General features: G+C 43.5%; 1 pseudogene; it reads right to left on the bottom strand.

Annotated features, from left to right (window-relative positions):
- Positions 1–12,425: 12,425 nt before the first annotated feature.
- LOC115070197 lies at positions 12,426–12,990 on the bottom strand (annotated as a pseudogene).
- Between the last annotated feature and the right edge of the window lie 746 nt (positions 12,991–13,736).

Genomic DNA, 13,736 nt, shown 5'->3' with positions numbered 1-13,736 from the left:
TTTTGAAGAAGAAGGTGGTGTACAGTATTTTCCTCTTGCCTCACCCCTCCATACAATCCTAGCACATAAGTTTAAGGACCATGGATATAGATCAACCTTCAAATGTGATGTAAATGGAACGTGAGGTTCATACAGTAGATTTGGTCAATTCCTAAACTCTAGCTTTAGATCCAAGGTTTATTAATTTGGTTCTGTTGTTGTGATAAAACTCTGATCAAAAACAACTTGGGGAGGAAAGGTTTTATTTCATCTTACAACTCCTGAGTCACAATCCATCACTGAAGGAAGTCAAAGTAGGAATTAAAGGCAGGAACTTGGATGCAAGAACTGAATCAGAGACCAGACAGAAACACTGCTTACTGGCTTGCTGCCTGGCTTACCAACTGCACAACTGCTTTTCTTATACAGCCCAGACCCACCTACCTAGGCTTGGCATTTCCCACAGTGAGTTAGGCCCTCTTATATCAATTAGCAATCAAGAAAATGCTTCACAGACATGGCTCCAAGCCAATCTGATGAAGCCAGTTACTCAGTTCAGGTTCCCTCTTCCCAGGTGACTCAAGTTTGTGTCAAGTTGACAAAAACTAACTAGCACACAGGGTCTTTTCTACTTGGCTGAAGCAGACAACAAAGAGCATTATTTTGGCTGAGCATGATCTTCCTGGTCCTTCACAGTGAGTTACATTCCTGACTCCTCATTCTCCTGATGATGGGGCTAGACTTTCCCATAAGGTATACCTGAGCAGAATTTCCTCAAGTGGAGAAACAGCTTGCTTTCAGGCTCCTGGAAAGGCCTCAACTCGATCTTCATTTCCAATTTCCCCAAGTTACAGATAACACAGTTAATGTCTCTCTAACTAAGAGCCATCATTTATCTTGCTCACTAAAGAGAACTGTAAACCTCCCTCTGACTTCCTCCCAGTCTGGGAGGGAACTGATATCTTATCTCAACTGGGCCTGTGTGAAGAAGGGAAATGAAAGAGTTTAATTAAAACACAAGGAAGCAGAAAGGGATCCCTGCATCCTCCCTGGATCCCAGTATCTCCCCTCTGTAGACAGTGTGTAGCAGGAGTCCTCAGAAACTGGTCTACTCAGGGGATTTGCTCAGGCTGTAGCTCCAAGGCAGAGAGCAGATGACAAGGTGGTGGGGGTAAGAGACTCTACAGGCCCACCTACAGCTTGCTCTGACCAGAAACATTCTGCACTTTGCTAACTACAGCACCCCCTTGACAAAAAGGCCTGATCTTTGCCATGGGCAGTGAGCAGAGGAAGGGAGCTCCACTTACATGCTTCAGAAAGAAAGGCAACTCTACTCAGCTGTCAATGTTTCCCCTTCAGGGGGCCCCTAGGAAGTGCCTGCAAACAGTCTTCAGTGCAGTCCACAGGAAGGCCAATGCTTGTTTATCATAAAAAGCATCACACACTCAGAAGTCACCAGAATTCTCTTGAGTTGTCAAGAATCTCTCTGAAGTTCTTTCTGCTCTCTCATGTACCTACGTTATCTATTGACTTAGCTAGTAAAATTTGCTCCCTTCTCTCCTGTACCTACTGTCTGATTTTGCTAATCTGCCAATCACCTCTCAAACTTTCCTTCTAAACCTCTAGGCACTCAAGGTAGACCAACCTGCCACTGTCTTCCCTGGAGGGCTTTCTCCAGCATCTCTCCACTTCCCCAAAAGCCTGGAAGTGTCCCCAGGACAATTTTGTGATGGTTATTCTTGCTTGTCAGCTTGACTAGATCTGGAATTAACTAACAGATAAGCTGTTGACCACACCTGTGAAGGATTTTCTTGATCTGTCTAACTGAAGTGAGAAGACCCCCCCCAATGTGGGGGGCACCTTCCTGTGGCAGCCCATATAAAAGGGAATACGAAAAAGGAAATGTGTGGCGTTGGCAAGTTCACGTAGCCTGCTGGCATCTTGCTCCCACTGCTGTTGCCACTGCTGCTGCGTTCTTTACTTACATTAGAGTCCAAATTCTTCTTCAGCTTTCTAACATGAACTGAAGACCATTGCCTCTTCAGGAAAATACCAGACTTCCAGTGCCAGACTGGGACTCTTGAGGCTTCTGGCCTTGTGGACTGACTGATCAGCTTCCAGGCTCTCAGCCTCAAATTGTTGAACTACGTAGACAGTATTGTATAAGCCAATTTAATAAAACATGTTTTAATAGATATTCCTTATATCAGTTCTGTTCCTCTAGAGAGCCTTTAGAAATACAAGCTCCTCACTAAGGGATGAAGTGCCAGTAGGCATCGAGCCTAGGTTGGCTTAATCCATGGGCCTGGTTACCCAAAAGCTTGCATTAGCTCCCAGAAAGACTGAGGCAATATCAAGAGTATTTCATAGTCTTTCCTTTTGCAGCCACAAGATGAGGCCCTCAGGAAGCAACCAAGCAGGGGCCTGCTTCCTTGTTGTAGCTGTGGTTCCAGACACAGAGGCCCACAGGGGAGGGCAGCTCACTGCTTCACACCCCTTTGCCACTAATATATCACAAAATGGTCCCTGTACTTTCTCAAGACCTATGACTTTCTGACTTGAAGTCAATCAGCTTCGGAATTCCTCCAAGATCCTTTAGGGTTATTGTGGAGTTGATAATAAATGCCAGATGGTCATCCCCCAGAATGCAGGGGAAGAGGTTTCCCTGAATTTCAGGACAGAAGTGGGAATGAATTTAAACCAGAAGACCTGCCCATGGTCGGAGGAGACTTCTTAAGGTTCCCATGATTATCTAGGTAGCAGGTCACCAGTTTAGCAGCCATGTGTGTGGTGAGCCCCATGGGAGCATGAAAGTATGTAAAGGCAAAGCTCAGATCCCAAGGGTGTTGGAAGAGTGAAGGAGTGTTGATGGATGGTTGAAGTTTGCCAATTGTGACAGAGGACAAGGACTTTCTGAAACAGGAAGATGAGCTAGGTATAAAGGACACAGAAGGCAGAGGCTAAGGCAGAAGGACAGGGGCCTGTGCATGTTTCAAAGACAAGAGACACAGCTGAACAGATACCTATAGAGACAGAGAAAGAGATGAAAGTAAGGGAGAGAAACAACCAGACAGAGAATGAAAGAGACAGAATGACACATACCATACCCATCTAGACAGACACAGGGACATGTGCAGAGAGGCCACCAAAACTCCCTTGAAGAGCCCACAGAAATATGTAGATGAGGATCATAATGATAAGGAATCAAAATCACACAATGATGCATAGACATGATCCCTGATCCAGGGCAGCACAACAGAAATACCACTGGATATACATAGATATATAAGTATACAAAGATAAACACACATATGCATATACTTATAAACATACACATACCTACAAGAGGCATGCTCAGAGTCAAAACACAGTGGCAGAGCCCAGCTCAGCTCAGCAAAGTGATTTTTCTACATACTCTCTAGCTTGGGTAGAATAAGGGCATTTCTGTATAATGAATGGTAGCTTGAAAACCTGCATCCATTCCTGGATCAGCTGACCAATGCCCTGCTAGGGGAGGTTTTAGGCACTGTTGATGAAGGTTTACTAGGCAAGAGTTCCAAACAGGGAGGTAGAGAGAAGAAGAAGCAAAGCTTGACATCAGTGTGAGCCTATCCATGGTTTCAGTGATATAGGGTGAGACAGGTGGAAGGGTCTCACTGCTCCTCTGTCCTAGGCATAGCCAGATGTGATGTTTTCTCTCCCTCCCTTTCTTTCCCATACCGTAGGGACCACCGCCAAGGGTCTCCAAGAATCAAGACCCTCAAATGGTGATCTAAGGACAAGCCCCAGTGGTCATGCTCAGCAACTGCACCTTGGCGGGCCAGTGTCAGGCCTAGTGTGACTCTGTAAATCAAAGCATTTTAATGCATATAATCTGGAGAGTCAAGTCTATGAATAATTATACACCATGAAAGCTCATCAATAGCACATTAAATGTGAGATGATGGAGTGCACGGCTTGTGCCTGCTCTCTTCACCTCCCCCCTCCCGCCCCTGCTCCAGATCACAGCTCCCCCCCCCACCCCCATGCACACACCAGGGTAGTCCTGCATACCTTTGTCAGCTCAGCTTGGGTACTGTGTCATTCCATTCTCCTGTGTGATTCCTAGCATGTGGGGACTGTACCATCTCTCCATGCCATGGCGGGCGCCATCTCATCTTCACTATCTGGTATAGACTCTTGGTTGAGACAGACCGGACAAGTGAACTTCACTCACTGGTGGCCTCAAGCCAGCAATACAGGTCATCTGTTTACTATCTGGATCTGTGCTGAACACCTCCCCTACTGTCTGGAAGAGCCTTTGTAGTGTTAATCTGCATGAAAAATTCCAAGACAGGGCTTAAGGAGGCAGAGTCTTACAAACCTATTTGATCATAGAAAACTTTCCAGTCACAGTTCACATTGTTCTTCGCCTATCATGGTTTCGACCTATTCCTTTGTATGATATTGGGATTAAAGCCAGTGAACTCCTTACCTGAAGGCAATACAATTTGAGTTTCAAGCAGGACTCCAGCTCAAGAGGGTGAGATCTTCTGATCCTTTTGGAAGAAGTATCTTTACAATCTTTACAACTAAGAGTGACTCCCCCCAAAGACTGAGAACAAGTTCTAGCTTTAGACATGCTGGTCCTGCCTCAAAGTGAGTCATAGAAGCATGTGTAGGTGCCAAGGCAATGAGAATTCAGCACCTCTGAGATGTAGATTAGGCACTGCTTGCAGAAAAGCACAGAGTTCATCTTGGGAAGCTCTTCAGGTAGGAGAGATGAAATGCCCATGCTGAGAAAGTACTGATAGAAGAAGAAATTCTGGATTTGAGGGAGTCCTTTCCCTTTATTTTATGAGCCAGCAATTCCTCTGGAAAGACAGCCCATAGAGATGTATACTCAGGGACATGGTTAACATGCACACATGTACATACACCCTGCATAAAACACACTTAAATAGAGTAACACACATATGTATATACATATGTATATGTATATGTATATACTGGCAGAGTCCTAAGATGCTCTTCAAAAGCCCTAGGTCCTGGTGTATACATCCCAAATGATCTCCTACCTTTAAGTGTGGGTGGGGCCTGTAAAAAGGATGGCAAATCATTCCTGTAAATAGGTTCTATTTCTTCCAAGGTGAAGGGATATTGAATATGACTTAATCAAAGGGAAATTTGGGGGTCTGGAGAGATAGCTTAGTAGTTAATAGCAGCTGCTCTTGCAGAAGACCTAGGGTTCAGTTCCCCAAAACCACATGACAACTAACAGTCGTCAGTAACCCTAGTTCCAGGGGATCTGATACCGTTTTCTGGCCTCCTTGGGAATTTCATGTACATGCTGTACTTACAAGCAGGAAAAACACTCATACACATAAAATAAATAAATGAAGGGAAATCTGAGGTGGAGAGATAGCTCAGTGGTGACTAGCACATACCATTCTTGCAGAGGACCTGAGTTTGGTTCCCAGCTCCAATCTTGGGCAGTTCATAACTGCATGTAATTCCAGCTCAAGGGGGATCCAATGCCCTTTTCTGGCCTTTGCAGACACTGCACTTATGTGCACAAACCCACATTTGGACACACATGTATGCATAATTAAAAAATAAAATTAAAATATTTAAAAAATTTAAAATGGGGCCCGGAGATATGGCTGTGGCTCAGTGCTTAAGGGCTCACTGAGAAGCTGGCTCTGTAAGTGGAGTTGACCCCCCTTCAGACTCAAGAATATTTATTTCAAATGTCCTCTAAGACGCTTTGCCTGGGGATGGGCTTGGCCCCCACCTCTGTAGTAAGGAGAAAGGAAAGCAGCAAACAGCTGAGGGTACTTAAGCACATTGTATCTTTGAGAAAAACTAAAAGGTAAAGTATTTTAAACTGAGCTTGTTAATGTTTATCCCATAATATAAAAATGTTTGCACTGGGAAGGAAAAGGCAGAGGCTTGCCTATTGAGAGGACAAGTAGAACCTCCTCCCAAGATTCCCTCAAATGGTAACCCTAGCTAATTGCCTCAGCTTTCCCAGTTGAGTTATGCTGGATGTTTGCGTGCCTCTGATTTGATACTGTTTTCATCTGTATCTGCTACTTCTCTATATCTCCATCTGTCCCTTCAGTTCTATCCCAGCTGTTGGGCACAGTACTGTGCCTCATGGATAACTTCCATGGGCACCCTGGACCTCAGGAGACCCCTCTGCCTCTGGCTTCTGGTTAGGTTTTGCCACAAGGTTGCACAGACTATGACATGATAGGCCAGAAGAAAGGAGAGTTTCTGGATGTCCCTTTGTATCCCTATCAGCCTAGTTGTGGCACTAAAGTCCTAGATGGAGGCCCTTCCACTTCAGTCACTTGTGTAGTCCTGGATCTAGGGGAACTGAGATCTCTTGTCTGCCACACAATTATAGTGAATAAAATCTGCCTAGTAAAACCAAGCCCTGGAGACAGGATGATATTTTCTGCTTCTACCTTTGTATTGCAGCAAGAGATGAGAAACTAGATGGGTGGGTGATAATGGGGCACCGAGTGTGTGCTGAGGAAGAAGTCATATAAAGGAAGTTTATGACCCAAATTAGGATTTTCCCTGTGAGGAAAACCTAGGGGGTCTCCAGGTGCCACTGCCCTCTTACCATCATTCAGGACCAGATGTCTTTAGTTCCTTGCCTACCAAGTGGTTTCCCAGAGTAGGAATGTGTTAGGGAGATTGAAAGAGTTGTGGCTCGAGGCTTGGTTTATTTTTGGCTTCTGTAAGATAGTAAGGGAAAGAGGCTTTTCAGTGCCTGAACTTTTTTTCCCAACTGGTGATACATAGGCAGTTAGATTGTTAGGCAGTTAATTAGATATTAGCAGGCTTGGGGACATCATTGAGGATGGACTCCTCCATCTTCATCAGAAATTTATAAAACGAAGAATTGAAACAACAGGACTCTGGTTGCTGGTCAAAGGAATGGGATCTGAGTCATGTCTCTGGCCCTGAGTAGAGACAGACATTTTGAACTGCCTGCAATGTATGTAAACATTATATGTTTAATATATATACAGAGGTCTTCTGATAAAGGACAAGGACATAACATTATCCCTTCTTGTAAGAGTTATTGAAAATGGGGCAGCTAATCACCTGAACAAACAAACATCTTTCACAAAAGTTGTATATTTTAGAGATTTAGATATATAATAAAGCTTACCTAAAATGTAGAAGTGGCATAATGATCTCTTTAGCTATTACTATTGCTCAGACCTTGAGACTGAACTGCTCTAAAAATGGTCTCTGGCATTTGTCTACTCTCACCCTTTGAGAGTGCTACTTTATTCTGTAACAATCACTGTCTGTCTTCTACACAATGCTTGGTGTGGCTCATCTGAATTTTTTCAACAGAGGTCACAAAGACTAGGGAGCCAAGGGGGAGTCCAGGACAAGATCTTGGTGACAAGATGACATTCAAATACTAATAAAAAGACTGTGGATACAAGTGTGAGCCTGGTGGACTTGTTGGAGATCTACATGCTGCAGGTTTTCACACTGAGGTAGGCTGTTTGGAATAATTTAGTTGGACCCTTAACTATGGCAGGAGTTTCTTTCTTGCATCCTCGATGGTGTACTCCATCCCAACACATTAATTCCATCTCAAAGCAAGCCTTTCTGTTGCCGGGCAACCATCCTTACTAAGAGAATCCTTCCTTAAATTGAACTAAAATATTCATTCCTAGGAGATCACCCTCTTCTTCTTAGCTCTGGCCCCTCAGACCACCTAGAATGTGTTCTGTCTGGATATTTCTCGTAACGCCTCCAAATTTCAGCAGGTGACTGTCTTCCTAGGTCTAAGTCAAGAGATCCTATGCTCTTCCTGCTCTTGCCCAGGGTTTCTTAGTGTGGCCAGAAGCCACAATAATGAGGCAGGAGAGGACTTGCATCTGTACATTAATGCTCCTCCTGGGAAACTAAGCTCCCTTGAGTGCTATCAAGCTAGAGTGGGCAAAAATCTAACTTTCTGGGGTATCAATGAAAGACTGAGGTGGGAGGGAGTTTGGGAATCAGGAGGCTTGGGCTCCTGATGTAGGCCAGATACTTCTGGTTGTGTGGATGTGTTACATCCTGAATTGTAGGGTAGTAGAAAATCCAGAAGGAAGGCATGGTATTAGACAGGAGACACTTTTACTTTAGAAAAGCAGGGGCTAGGAGGCAATGCTGGGCTTTTTGTGTCAACTTGACTGAGTCAAGTGATACTAGGAATTGATGGTAAGACAGTATTTCTGATTCACTTTATATTTCTGTAAGAGATTAACATTTGAGTCGATACACTGAGTAAAGGCAGTCCCTCAGCAACAGTGTGAGCCACCTGTATCCAACCCTCTAAGGGACCACATAGCACAAAAAGCACAAGTACATCTTGGTGCTCTCTTGTGCATTTGAGAAATTTGTTTTCTCCTTCTCTGAAGTATTAGAACTCCAGGTTCTTGGTCCTTCAAATTTGGGGAGCTTATACCAGAAACTCTCAGGCTTTTAGTATAGGACCAAGCATTACACCATGGACAAAACTCCCATGATTTTTAAGCCTTCATACTTGAGTCTGAATTGTACCACTGCTCTTCATAGTTCTCCATCATGCAGATGGCATTGTCATGTGTTTTCTTGGCTTACACAATCACATGAGTACTTTCTATAATAAATCTTCTCTTATGTTTTGTTTCTCTGGAGAACACTAATTCAGTGGTGTTGTAGAATGAAGGGACAATGGGCACTCATACGTTATTTGTGCTGTTAAATAAGTTAATTTATGGGATGACATTAGATTAAGAAGATTCTTTCCCCTTGAGATCCCACATAAGCAAAAGAAAGGCCATCCCAGTGTCAATACTAAAACGAACATTAGCCTTAAGTAATATGAAGCCGCCAAATTAACCTTTAACTAGAAACTTTCACTATATTTTCTTTGACTTCCTTCTGAAAGCAACTCATATAAGTTTTCCTTTACGATGGCTTCAACTGCCACATTCATGGATTTCTACGTACATGAACTGATTTTTTTTTTTAGGAAGAAAGTTTATTTTGGACTATGGTTCTAGAGGATAGAGTCTATAACAGTGGAGGAAGTGCAATGAAAGATAAGATACTGGTAGGAGCAAGAAACTGGCTGGTTCTAGTGCATCCTTGATTAAATTTTTGGTGTACCTAACTATGTCTTTGAACATTGCCAAGTGGATATATCTGCATGCTGAGGATATTATTTCAGTTAATAACATGAACATCTTTGGACATTGAAGTTCTACTTCCACCAACATGGGAAGAATGTCAGTTAGGGGTTTAGAAAAGTATCCATATGCAATCAGTCTAAACAACTCTGGCCACATAAATTCCTCATCTCCATGGAGGAAAGGAAGATAATAGCTATGAAGCAGTTTGGTAAGAGGAACCTGGCTTCAAGTTCTTCAGATTAGTGTCTAAATTTAATGGATGACAATCATCCTAGTGAGATATCTTCTCTTCATGGGTGTTTATGAATAAGAGGATGTGATATTAAGCACAGCAATGCATAGGAAAAGTTTCCTTCCTAGGCCACCTGCCAGGGCATGGAATAGAAGCTGCCAGTCTTGGAAACTTGAGTTGCTGGTGGCAGATCCCACATATGTACATTCATGGTCTATTATAAACACATATATGTTTTACTATGCTAATTCAGAAGGACAAGACACATTAAATCCTTATTGCAGTGAGTATACTTAGCACTTCCATCCTTAGTTTTAAACACCATTCTCCAATAAAAGCTATCATGACTGCTTGGAGAAATGGCTGGTTATAGGAATTGGGCAGGAAATATGTATAGGAAAGCTAGAACATCTTTTGTTGCTTTTTGAGACACGGTCTTGCTATGCATCCAAGGGGAGACTGAGAATTAAGATCCTCTGGGGTTAGAGGCAGGCACCAACACGTCTGACTAAATTATCTAACAATACCAGAACATACTAAATAAATCTCACAATACAATGATACAGAATGAATAAAGCAGCCAACTGAAACTTCCCAATGGCCAAAGTGAGAAATGATTTGAGGAAAGAAATATGTGAATTAGTATTGCTTATAAATAAGGGACTATGCGAATAAATGGGGAAGACTAAATATACTGTGCAAAAGAATTACAAATAATTTTTAAGACACTTTTCCATTACAATAGGTCATAATGCCCAGGCATACTGGCTGGCACACACCTTCAATCCCAATACTCCAGGAGCTGAGGCAGGTGGATCTCTATGAGAATGAGGCCAGCCTGGTCTACATAGTTAGTTCCAGGCCAGTTGTAGCTGTAAGGAGACTCTATTTCAAACAAAACGATAAAGTATAAGAAGTGATTTGCATAATAAGATAAGGCAGAATAAGAGATTGTAGAGTGTCCAGCCCTAAATGAGATATGTATATTGCACCTTCTCCTCTCAAGACTCAGGGATCACTGAAGAACAGGGGGCTGAAATAGTGTAAGTGCCAGAGATAGTAGATGATGGAAGGAAACTATGGTGCCTGGATACCACAAAGTAGTTGCACAGAACTTATGACATCATGCAAAGACCTGTGCACACCCAAGACAGACAGAGACCAGGATAGATGTGGGAGGTAGGCAGGATGCTCCAGTCCTAGGCAAATATATATTGGCAACTGATGGATGCTGAAAGAGGGCAGCCAGTTTTCTTTACTGGTGTGTTGACCAGACTCCAGACTCCAGACTCCAGGGCATGGACCCAGGGACATGTGGGAGGCACAGAATGGAATGGAAAGACTTTTAAAAAAAACAAAAATTGGGGCTGGAGAGATGGCTCAGAAGTTAAGAACACTGGTTGTTCTTGCAGAAGACCCAGGTTCAAATCCCGGCACCCACATGGCAGCTAAGAACTGTTCATAACTCCAGTCCCAGGGGATCCGACAGCCTCTTTTGATCTCCGCGGGCATTGCACAGCATGGGTGCACTTACTTCCATGCAGGCAGTACACGCATACACATAAAGTAAAAATAATAAATGAAAATTTAAAAATAAATAAATAAATTCTCTTTAAAAAATAAAAAATAAAAAAACAAAAATTAAAAATAAATAATTTAAAAGTAAAAGATAATAATGGAGGACACAAAATCAGATGTGTGGAGGGGAGGGGGTGGAGAGAGTAAGGCAGTCTGAATATGATCAAAATATATTATATGAAAATCTGGAATCAATAAAGAAAAGTTGTAATGCTCCATTCTTTAACTATGGGTGGCCAATGGTGAATATTTCAAAGAGTAAAGTTTGAAAAGGGAGAAATAAAAGATCAATTTCTCTATGGGTTAATCTGATGGAAACAACCTCATCCTGGAGACCAAGGTTAATTTAACATGAATACTGATAAGTAAAATTGATAATATGTACATTTTGCATCATGTGATGAAAATGCCATTTTACCTCTGTGGTAGTCTTCCCCGAGTCATATTAACATTTGTATTACTACAAGAAAAACATAAAGCAAACAGTAATACTTGACAAGCACATCTCAATAATGTGGTTAGAATCGTATCTACAGTGGACTCTCTACACCTAAGGCTCATGGAACGTCACAGAACAGGAAGTAGAGAGAATACTAATACATCCCTCAACTCTCACCAGTGAAGCTTCCTCATGAAACAGAGGGTGATGCACATAGAAGGCCACAACTGGCTAAGTTTTAGAGAATAAGAGACTGAAGAGTGTGTGTCCCTGGATTGGACTCCTATATTAAACCTCACGCACCGACAGCTCAGGGACCATTGCAGAAAAGGTGGCAAAAAGATTGGAAGAGTCAGGGTTGGTGCATGAACATAAAGAAACAGAGACTTTGAGGCCACTGGAAACTTGTTCATATGAAATTGCAGCAATGCTGAAAGCAAGCACAAGACCCATGATGACTCAGTCAGACAAAACTTAGCATAGAATGGGGGAAATGGGCATCAGGCCCCAACCCTAGCCAAGGAACTATCGGCAAATGATTATTGTGGCTTGAGGGAGAGTAGATCATCTTTAAGGAAGTGAATCTAGACAGGCTGACTAGACTCCAGTGGATGAAATTGCACCAAGGGACACCTGGATAGAAATGCTTGACCAGATAGGGCTTAACATATATGACAGAATGCCTGAAATCCGTGGGGGGGGGGTTAAATTGGTGGGGTGGGGGTCTAAATTTGATTAATATATAGTATTCAGAGTTGTTTTCTAGATACAGAATACTGAGTATCTTTTGCAGTTTTACAAAAGCAAGCTGATGCCAACTATGTGGTTCTGCAGGTTGAATTGTTCTGAAACTTTACAATGCAATAAGAATATTTTCCATGCAATGAACATAAATTTTCCAGTGAAACTTGGAACACTGCCGCAGGGACAGAGGGGCTGCAGGTAACAGGAGGAATGCCCAAATCAAAGAAAGCAGCAGCATAAGCTTAGAGCACTTTGCCCAGAAAATGCCGCAGGGGTATTACACACAAGGATTGTCTTCAATGTCCCTGTGTGCAGCCCTACAGCCACCCCTGAATTCCCTGGGACCCCTTGGTAGAACCGGTCCTGTAAACTTCTTTGCATCCAAAAAATTCTCCCTGTTTTCAGCTTGTCCTTTCTCTCCTCATCCTTTACCTTGGCCATGTTATCAAATTCTCTAATCATGTCCTCATTGTTGAAGCTCATATCATGGATGGCCTCTTTATACTCCTTGAGACAGTGAACCAGCCCCTTCTTGGTCTTTCTTTTGGTTTTCCTGGGTGCATGGTCCTCAGCTGGGCACTTTCCTGCCCAGCTCCTCTTTCACTTTCTGGCTTCCCCTCTCTCACTGGCTTTCCCCTCTGCCCTGCATTTCTCTCAAGCTCTGGCATTTCCTGACCCCTTGGCATTTCCTCATCTGCCTTTCCCTGGTTTTCTGAGATGGCCTTGTCTTCCCGAGTACCAGCTACTTCTGTCTGCCCCTTCTCCTGAGGATGTCGCTCATTTTACATCTGTCCTTGGTTTGAAGGTGTTCCTCCCTTGTCACTGAAGAGTTCTTCCATGTCCAGATTTCTCTTTTCCTGTGCTGAGGGTAGAGGTGGGGGTTGGGAAAGAGGAGGCAGTGAGAAGTCCTTGGAGTCCTAGAAGCAGGCCTGGACACATGCTCATTTAGTTTTGGCACCTGATGATATGAGGGGCCCTCTCAGCTAGCCTGCCCTTCACGTGTGCCTTCTGCCTCCACTCCTGCCACACAAGTGAGACATCTATGCCCTGGCAGGCCGTGCCACCTTCTCTGTCCTCCTTCAGTGTGGCAAGCTTTCTGTAAAGGGCGGGGGATGGGGGGGTGCAAATCTGTCTGTGTTCCTGTCCTGGCTTGCAGGGATTCTGGGCAGGCTGCTTCTCTTTTTCAGGCGTCACAATGTGCTGGGAAGAGTAGAAGTGCAGAACAGCACGCAGGACACAGGGGCAAGGGCTGCATACTCAGTGGAAGGCAGGGACTTCCTTGTCTTCAATCCTGGACTTGTCCCCAACCTTTTTGTCAACCATCCTCCCTGTTCCCCAGCCGCCATTTCTTTTTAAGGCTTGGGGTACAAAACCGAGATGGTCTCCAGACTAACTTTGGATCTGCTTATCTACCTGTCCTTGTCTACCTGTCCTGCCTGTAACTTGCGATCCCACTTTTGAAGTGAGCAACTTTCTAGATGCTAGTAAGTACAGGTTTTTTAAACATGTTCTGTCTCACCCAGAGCTCCTCAGGGATTCGGACTCTGAAGGAGGGCAGAGGAGGGGCCTAGAAGGCAGCTGGGAGTAC

The sequence above is a fragment of the Nannospalax galili genome, unplaced genomic scaffold (genome assembly GCF_000622305.1).
Source record: "Nannospalax galili isolate Female #2095 unplaced genomic scaffold, S.galili_v1.0 scaffold671, whole genome shotgun sequence".
Taxonomy (NCBI): domain Eukaryota; kingdom Metazoa; phylum Chordata; class Mammalia; order Rodentia; family Spalacidae; genus Nannospalax; species Nannospalax galili.
Note: the sequence above shows the minus strand (reverse complement) of the source record. Positions and strands in the feature narration are given on the sequence as shown.